At 42.2% G+C, this 9968-nt stretch overlaps 1 long non-coding RNA gene across 1 annotated transcript; it reads left to right on the forward strand.

The window, feature by feature from the left end:
* The first annotated feature begins 3039 nt into the window (after window positions 1-3039).
* LOC138259496 (uncharacterized) lies at window positions 3040-7119 on the forward strand. Its single transcript, XR_011198746.1, has 2 exons — window positions 3040-3552; window positions 6707-7119. It is a non-coding gene; the product is annotated as an uncharacterized lncRNA (long non-coding RNA).
* The last annotated feature ends 2849 nt before the right edge of the window (window positions 7120-9968 follow it).

Here is a 9968-nt window from a genome sequence, read left to right on the forward strand (position 1 = left end):
GAGAAGGCAGAAAGTGCCCTTCAGTTAATTTACAACCTAAAAAACATAACTTGGCCCTATTGGTTGGTGAGGTTTCCTCACGGAAGGCAAAGGACGTGGCTCTTCACAGGTCTCCTTCTAAGGAAGGTAATACTCATGAAAAACAGTAGATTTCAGCCAAACGCACAACAAAATCCAAACATATTTCTTCCCCCATTTTGGTCTCCTTCATCCCAGATACAGATGATGATTTGGCTAATGTGGACTCAGATGACGATTTAACTGATAATGATAGTGGAGGAGTGCTATCGCCTCCTCCAGCAAAGAAATAAAAAATTGCGCTTCAGGATGCTCCCAAACCTAATGTGGTAATGGACTCGGATGGGGTCCCTATGTTCGATCCCACTCATATTCATCATCCTAATTCTACAGAGTGGGTCCCTGTGGATCATGTTGGAGAATATGTATCCTCCAGATTACGTTTTCCCTTGGACAAACAATCCAGATCAAAATTAAGATCCGAATGCCCCCGTCCTTCTCTCCCTCAAAAAATTGCGGTCACTCCTTCCATCGACCCAGCACCTGTTACATTTTTTACTAAATATGTCACAGACCCTCGCAGGGGTGTAGACAAAGCTTGGTCCTCCTGTCAGGACAAACCTTTGGATGTGGTTGGACCACTGACTCGTATTTTTGACCTGGCAGAATCTGCTAGGTTGGATAATTTTGCTATAGACCCTGAAGAACTTTCACTTTGGGTCCAACGTGCTTTCTGTCTTCTGGGCAATGCTAATTCTGCCCTCACGCATGAACGCAGGAAGGGACTACTCCTCAAACTAGATCCCAAATTGGTTAACCTTGCTACTGTGGATCCCGGTATCAAGGTGGAAGGTTTGCTTTTTTGGCAATTCTTTTGTTGAAGAACTGAGTAAATATGTCTCTAATTTTGCATCACTAGACAAAGCACAGCAATCCCTGAAGAAAATGTTTTCCCAATGGGTTTTTGCCAGGGCTGGCAGAGGAAGGAACTGCTTTGCCAGCCGTGGTTACAACAACCAACGTTCTAGAGGTTCTTACGATAGCTCCTACCAGGAATATAAGCCTCAGTTCAACTCGCAAAGAGGCAGGGGTATCCATGGCAGAGGCTCCAGAGGTTCCAGGTACTCTAACCAATCAGGTGAGCGCTCATTCTGGCCTTCTTCTTCCTATAGGGGGTCGTCTTCAGTTTCTTCTTCCAAAATGGTTGTCAATCACAGAAGACCCTTGGGTTTTAAACACAGTTCAAGCTTATGCTATGAAACTACTCAGGACTTTTTCAGTCCTCCCCTCCTCTTTCACCAAAGTTCTCAACAGAAATGTTCGATCTCATTTCTTTAGAAGTACAGTCCCTTCTCCAAAAACAAGCTATCGCCCGTTGTCATCCCAACTCGTCAGGTTTTACCAGCTCCATCTTTTTAGTTCAAAAGAAAAACAAAAAGATGTGACCAGTAATCAATCTCAGGTTATTCAACCAATTTGTAGTTTACCGCCATTTCAAAATGGAAACAATCCTTCACCTCAGGGACACCCTTCTTCAAAGCGACTGGATGGTTTGTTTGGATTTGCAAGATGCTTATCTCACCGTCCCTATTCATCCAAATTACAGAAAATGTCTTCAGTTTCAGTGGTTAGATACATTTTTCCATTTCATATCCATTCCATTTGGTCTTTCTTCAGCTCCTTAGTGTTTTACCAAGTTCATGAAGCCAGTGGTAGCTCTACTGAGAGCTCAGGGCATCAGAATCATTATTTATCTGGACGATATACTCTTGATGAACCAGAGTATTCTATCTCTTCAATCCCACATCTCCCTTACCTGCTCCCTTTTAGAGTATCTAGGATTTGTTCTCAACAAAGAAAAATCTTTCCTTTCTCCAACCCAACACATAGAATTCCTGGGTTTCGTAATAAATTTGGTTTCTGCCATTCTACATCTCCCTTCAGCAAAGGTAAAATATATCAAATCAGAAATCCTTCAGGTTCTGCGCAATTCTTTCCTTTCTCTCAGATCCCTCACTCGAATATTAGGTCTTCTCTCTTTTTCTATCCAAGCCATGTTCCCAGGTCCTCTGCATTATCAGGCTCTCCAGAGGTTAAAAATCCGGCATTTAAGAAAAGGCCTCGCATAGTCAGACTCCATCTTGTTAGATCAGGATTCTCGTGTGGAACTTCAGTGGTAGATCCTCCATTTAGATGCCTGGAATGGCAGAACAATATTTGCATCAGCCCTAGATCTTGTGTTATTATCAGATGCAAGCCTCTCGGGATGGGGGGCCCGCAGTGGTCCAATATCAACTGGAGGTACATGGTCTCTAGAGGAGTCGAGATTGCATATAAATTGTTTAGAGATGCTTGCAGGCTCCTTTGCAATCAGAAGTCTTGCAAAGAACAGAGTTTGCTGCGCTATCCTTCTCAGGATGGACAATATTTCAGCAGTAAGATATATAAACCACTTAGGGGGTACGAAATCCAAAACTCTAGCGGAACTATCCAAAGCCTTCTGGGAATATTGCCTTTCAAACCAAGTTTCAGTTCATGCAGAGTACCTCCCGGGCGAGCTCAATTCTGGAGCAGATTGGCACTCACAACACTTCCGGGATTCAATTGACTGGAAACTCCATCTCCCGATCTTTCATTACAATCAGAACAAATGGGGTCCGCTGTCAATAGATCTTTTCACCTCCTGTCTCAACTCCCAACTTCCTCAATTTTACAGTTGGCACCCGTACCCATTAGCGCTAGCCTCAGATGCTTTCTCACAGGATTGGTCTATCTCCCTAAATTACGGCTTTCCCCCCTTTCTCATGATCAGCAGGTTACTTGCGCAGGTCAGGCATCAAAAGGCAACTCTGGTGCTCATAGCTCCCTTTTGGCAGTCCCAGGTATGGTTCCCAACCCTCCTAGAGTTATCTATAGATTTCCCCTTTCTTCTTCCTTGTTTCCCCCAATCTGCTTTTGGACCCCCTGAATCATCCTCACAACCTGGTTCTAGACAATCTTCTCACCCTTTCAGCGTGGAATTTCCAATCTCCCCCTCGCATTTTGTCAGAAGCTTCTAAATATATCACTCAGTCCTGGGCTCCAGGAACTACAAAGGCCTATAAGTTAGCTTGGTCTTTATGGCACGCTGGTGTTTGGGAAAATATATCAATCCCATTTCAGCGGATGTAATCTTTGTTATCAATTTTCTGCCATTGGAAGCTAGCAAAGGAAAATCTTTTTGTACTACAAATCTTTACAGGTCAGCAATTTCTTCGAATCATTCTGTGACAGGTAAGTAATAATGGATACCAGAAGGCGTAATAGAATTTTGTATGTGGTCTTTTATTTTTGTTTCTTTCACATTTTTTCTTTGTCTTTATTGTGTTGGTTTTTGTTTTCTCTTTCTCAGGTCTTGTCTTGTTGTTATATGGTCTTCGTTTTTGTTTCTTCAGGAGTTTCCTAACTGGGTCTTCTTATCCATTCAGGTAGTCATCTCGGGATTCCGCAAATGATACCGGAAGAGGAAGAAAGAAGAAGCAGTTTTTTTAGAAGGTACGTTGTTTGATAACTGACACCCCTGTTCCCCTGTCTTCTTTATTTTCCTCTTCTATCTTTTTATTTTCCCTGTTTCCCTGGCCAGTGTAGTTAGTACATATTTACTTTTCTTCTCATATTAGCCTTCTCTCTTTCTTCATCTGATGCCTCAATACTGTTTTTTTGTTTTATAACTGTTTTGTCCCTTTTCTTTGGTTAGTAAAGTACCATCCCTTCTCACCACGTGCTTTCCTTGGCTTTTATTCTTAATGACAGTGTGCCTTTTATTGTTTTCTTCCACTCCCCCCTTATTCCCCGAATTATTCATCAAGTGCTTTCATGCTTGGTAAGCGGTTATCTTCACACTGCCTCCCCATCCCCAGTACACATCTTACCTGATATGGCCACGTTCTTCCTAGAACGTGGCTGGCTCCAGCGCGTCCTCTCCCTCCTCCATCTCCCGAGTCCACTGTAACTCTGTATCCTGGCTGTGATTGCCTTCTGGGTTGCCGCGTCTCACTGTCTCCGGGTTGCAACTCTCCCTCTTGAGCCAGCGGCTCACCGTCTCCTGGCCGCACTTCTTCTTGTTTCTGCGTTTCTCTGTCTCCTGGTGGTTTCGTCTCTCCTTTGCTTATCCCCGCCCGCACCCAGTTATGGTATTCCTTCTTTTCACTGATGCCATCCGCGTCTTCCCGGCATTGGGCATTTTGAAATTGCCCCGCCCTTTCCTGCACGGACTCCGCAAGCCGTGAAGTGCCCCCGGTGTACTTCCCTCTCAGCCCAGCACACAGAGTCCTACCACGTTCACTCCCCCTAGAGAGTGGCTGTGTAAGCCACCTATTGAATGGATAGCAAGAAAAGAAATATGTATTGGTCAGAAGGGAACCAGGGGAGTATTGTATCTGAAACGAAAAAGATTGGCGTGATAAGAACCATCGAAGGATGCAAGAGTTCGTTTCTTTGTGCTTAGAAAGCCAAGTCAAAGGGGCATGGTCCGTAAGGAGGATGACGGTTCTTTCCAGGAGATAATAACGACGGAATTCCACGGTCCATTTAATCACAAGGCATTCCTTCTCGACAGCTGCATAATGTTGTTCTCGGAGTAAGAGTTTTCTACTAACATAGACAATGGGATGACAGTGTCCGTCATCCCCTTCTTGGGACAATACCACTCCTATTCCCTGATCTGAGGTTTGTGAAAGTCTGGGCAATGCAAAATGGGTTCAGTAGTCAATAAAGATTTTAAGTGATGGAAACGCTGTCTCTCTAAGTCGGTTAACTGGGATATGTGATTGGGCCGTTTCTTTTCCAGTAGGGCAGTAAGAGGGGCAGCAAGATCGGAAAAATGGGGAATAAACTGCCTGTAGTAACCTACCATCCCCAGGAAGGCTGTAACATATATTTTTGTCTTTGGGACAGGAATTTGAGTGATAGCTTCTACCTTCTCTATTTGCGGTCTAAGGGTTCCCTGTTCTATCACATACCCTAAATAATTAATTGTATTCTGTGCTAAGTTACACTTCTCCGGGTTGGCTGTCAAACCTGCCAGACGAAGGGCTTCTAGTATGTGCGACAAGAGTGTAATATGATCTTCCAACATATCACTGTATATGACAATATCATCTAAGTAGGCTGCTGTGTAGGCCTTAAAGGGTAGCCATACACCATCAATCAACCTCTGGAAAGTGGCGGGAGCTCCATGAAGTCCAAAGGGGAGTACAGTGTACTGATATAACCCGGAGGGAGTCGCAAAGGCTGTTTTTTCCTTATCATTTGTTTCTAGGGGAATCTGCCAGTAGCTTTTTGTTAGATCTAGAGTAGTTAGATATTTTGCCCGTCCTAATCGTTCCAGGAGGTCATCTATCCGAGGCATGGGATAGGTATCGAAGTGGGAAAGGGAATTCACTTGTCGGAAGTCTATACAGAACCGTATAGAGCCATCTGGTTTGGGGATTAGGACTATAGGGGAACACCAGGGACTAGATAATGGTTCAATGATCCCTGCTTTGAACATCTCCGCAACTTCCTTTTCTATCATCTGCTTCCTGGCTTCGGGTATGCGGTAGTACATATGTGATGTTTTATGATATGGGTCCTGCCAGGTGTTTTTGAGAATACCGTCTGATGCTGTCTGACTATATCTTTTAATGGAGAACATTGAAAGGGAGTAAGATTAGTACCAAAACGGGGCATAATTTCTTGTTCAGGGTCAGAAGGTGTAGGAAACATAGGTATATCTTGCTCAGAACAGGTAGTAATATATAGGTTTCTAATCTGATCATCTTTTCCACGCCACACCTTTAGGAGATTGATGTGATATAACTGGCTTTTGCCCGATCCCTCAGGTATTTCTATTCTGTAGGTTACTGGGGTTATTTGTTCAAGTACCGTATATGGTCCCTGCCAACGGGCCAGTAATTTATTCTCTGTAGTTGGTGGAAGGATTAACACTTTGGGGGTTATTACAACTTTGGAGGAGGTGTTAATCCGTCCCAAAAGTGACGGTAAAGTGACGGATATACCACCAGCCGTATTACAAGTCCATTATATCCTATGGAACTCGTAATACGGCTGGTGGTATATCCGTCACTTTACCGTCACTTTTGGGACGGATTAACACCTCCTCCAAAGTTGTAATAACCCCCTTTGTGTCCTATAGTTAACTCACAGACTTTACTATTCATATCTATATGAGCTTTTTGTTTCATCTGGGCCTCTTGTAGCTGTTTATGGACATCCTTCCATAGGGTATGTAAGCTGTCTTTTAGCTCATCAGTATATGTGAGTACGTCTTTTGTTTCTTCCTCGGTTTCCTCCCATTGTTCAGCCAACATTTCTAACATGGTCCGTGGTTGTCTTCAAAATAGGAGTTCAAAGGGACTATGCCCCGTGGAAGACTGCGTGTGTTCTTATGGCATATAATACCCATGGTAACTTTCTATCCCGATTTCTACCGGATTTGCTAATGACTTTCCGCAAGATATTTTTGATTATTACTATAATAACTATTATTAATGCACTTTAAAAAAGCATAATAGGAGCCTCCGGTCTTGACATAAAATGTAGATTGTCCTAGTAATTTATGAAGGAAAGTCTTAATTTTATTGAAGACACAGCGGCAAATATTATCCCGCTACAATGTTCTAATTTTTGTTCTTTCCCACCCTCACAGCACTCCGACTCACTAGCAACTGACCTCATAACACAGATGGCTCTCTGATTGGTTCTTCTTATGGAGCTCCTTCCGCTTCAAGCAACATTGGGAATCCTGTTGGTTCCGTCCGTCATCCCATCTTTCCATTTCCAGGATTGATTAACTTTTGTCATGAACTGCTTTCCCTTATTATGGCTCTTTTGATTATGTTATCTATTTTACCTTTATTTCGTTCTTATTAACTTCTCAAGCAATAAAAGAAGGCTGTTCGCAGTCAAGTGAGGTCATAATATGGTGCATTCATTGCTGACTGGTTGTATCTGATGGACTACGTTTCTCTTCCCATTGGCTTATTTTCTTTAGCCATATGGGATTTGTAGTTTTATTGTTGACTGCTGCTGTTAAATTAAAGCAAGAAAACTTAAGCATAATACTCGCCTCAATGTCTTTAATAAAATTAAGACTTTCCTTCATGAATTACTAGGAAAATCTACATTATGTAACAGTATTTTGAAATGTTAGGCACACTGGTGTGGTATGCTTAAACTAATAAAGGATTAATACTCCTAGCAAGTGTGTTTGTGCCTGGAGTGGGATACACTCTTGAGTTGGCAATTTTGTGCCTGCTACGTGGCTTTAGGCTCATTTGAATAAAAGCAGGCGTCAGGAAGTGTATAGAATGTGTACTGCTTGAGTTAGATGAGATGAAATATATATTGATATGACTCAATAATATGCATTGTTGGAAGGTAAGTTCTATTGGGAGCTTAATGATAGCCAACTATATGGCACGCCTGAAGTTTTGGGTTTATGGTAAGGTCTGTCTGGTGCAGGAGTAGCAAACCTTTTCTGTAATGAGCGCTACTTCTGGTAAATGAAAATCATAGTGAGCTACTGAAGGCTAAACAACTCGCGCACTGTAACCAGACACCCTCACAGCCAGCTTCATGGACTTTAAGCCTAATGTCCATAGACATATGGTTTGACCAAAATACTTTGATTAGTCTCACAGAGAGGGTGGTCTTTTAGGGATGTATAAACACATGTGCGTATGGATGGGATATATGTGTATGAGTGACTGAGAGCATGTATTGTATGTACTTGTGGCGCAGGACATACCTTTCACCATGTGTAGCACTGTTACATGTATAACACAAACATACAACCGTTTTCTGAATTTTTTAAAAAAATATGGAATATTTTTCTGCACTTTAAGTTTCTCCAATTAAAAAAATATACTGTATTTTTTCAGTTATACACATAGCAAAGTGTCTAATCGACACTGGGAGCAGAGGCCTGCTGTTTGCAAATCTGACACTTTCAAATGGCAGAAAGTTAAAATGAAGAGTTAACATAATCCTTAAGGGAACATTTCATTTTAATTGTCTCTCACTAAACAGCATTCAGGAAACATAATTTTGTTCTCACCCTCTAATACTGAGCTGACAAGGACGATTTTTAAAAGAGTTACCTCAGTGCTTCAGTTGTTCACCTCTGTGCCCAAGCTGTAGCCTGGGTTGTAAATCTGTCTGAGTACTGCTTATAATCAGGCCCTGCTACATGCAACGTAATGATAAGAATGGCAAGTAAACACAGCCTTCCCTTAACTGTAAAAGGAAATGTGACCCTGTGCTTACTTAAAAACAAACTCAGGGCCACAAGCTACTCTGGGTGTCTGGGAGCTACTGGTAGCTCACAATTGACTGGTTGGAGACACCTCGTCTAGTGTGTACTGTTGGACGCCTTTGTGGTATTTCTTGTTGGTAGGCATTGTGGTAGTCCGCTGTAAGTCATATATGCTTGCTGCACACAAGACAGTCTGTCTTGCATCTTTTTTTTAACATTAAGCAACTGTGGAAGAAAACGAAATACTACAATGCAGTCCAGACAATAATAAATATATAATTTAGATTGTTAGAATAAAGTATCTTGTATCTATTCTATGGGTTTTTTGTGCGGGCTGTAGCAATATGAAGTGTTCTTAGTGGTGGTGATATCTAATGTGCTCTTTTGGATGCCTGTTAGTGGTATCTATTGGTGACAAAAGCAGTTGGAGGAGACACAATTGTGACATACCAATTTGTAAATTATAAGGTTAGATGTTCTAGTTGGACATTAGGGTTTTCGTACAGGAATCTGGAGGCACCCAGGCAGGAGGTAAGTTCTTTATTTAATGTTAGGCTCTGAGGTTACAGCAACAGCCAATAAGTAGGTCCTGCCCTTCCTACATCCAACTGTCTCTATCTCCTAGCTTACACTCCACACCATACATCAACATTCTATTACGTAATTTGCTCCCAGCATTCAAAACATCAGCTCAGACACGGGGAATGGAGACACAGGGAATACCATACACCTCCCTTTCTTACAAACAACCATTCAAGAACAATCATTCCAAATCAGTTATAACATGTCCAGTTTACACATTCACCCAACAACCTCTTAAATTCTCCAGTACACACAGAGACACAAGAAAACAATTATGAACCACATAAACTCTGCAAATAGTCAAGACATTGGGCTCCCACACCTCAAGTCAGACAAAGAGTGAGACTACAACTAGGTTGTGACTACCACTGCACAACGTCCAAGATGTGCAAGTCTTGCACCCTTCTCGGAACGAGGCCCTACCACCACTTGTCTCAACACTTCTAATGACACTATGTACTATTTATGCACGTAGGACATCTAGGTACAGATGATCAGTTATGCAACAGCTGGGTGGAACCTAAGTCTACATATTATGGCACAAACAAAACAAAAAAGGAAAGTTTAACCATACAGCACCATAACACAAATATCCCTTGTCTAGGGTTCAACACAAAACCTGTCATTACAACTACAATCATACAGAATGTCCCAAGGCATCCACCCCACATTACTAAATTACACAGCACAACAAACTCACACATCTTCTCCAACATCCACAAGCAACACACACATCCCCAGGAGGACAACACACTGCACCATACACATAAACACAGAAGAGCAGAGCCACACTCCAATACACCCCTCATCAGTCACACTAGCTGGCCAAACCAACAGGACCAAGTACCAGACAAAAGAAAGCATTAAATATGCACCCAGTAGTGCACCCTCAAGAAACTGCAGCAGAAATGGTTTGTCATCTTTCGAACACAATGATGGCTGCCTCTAGTAGGCACATACTGAAAAATTTAGACAACGCAACAACCAAATACTAGAGCTGTCAAGCAAAACAACTATTGGAACCAGACCACGTTAACAGGTAAAGACATATTTATCTACAACACACTAGAGC

Source organism: Pleurodeles waltl, chromosome 9 (assembly GCF_031143425.1).
Source record: "Pleurodeles waltl isolate 20211129_DDA chromosome 9, aPleWal1.hap1.20221129, whole genome shotgun sequence".
Classification (NCBI taxonomy): Eukaryota; Metazoa; Chordata; class Amphibia; order Caudata; family Salamandridae; genus Pleurodeles; species Pleurodeles waltl.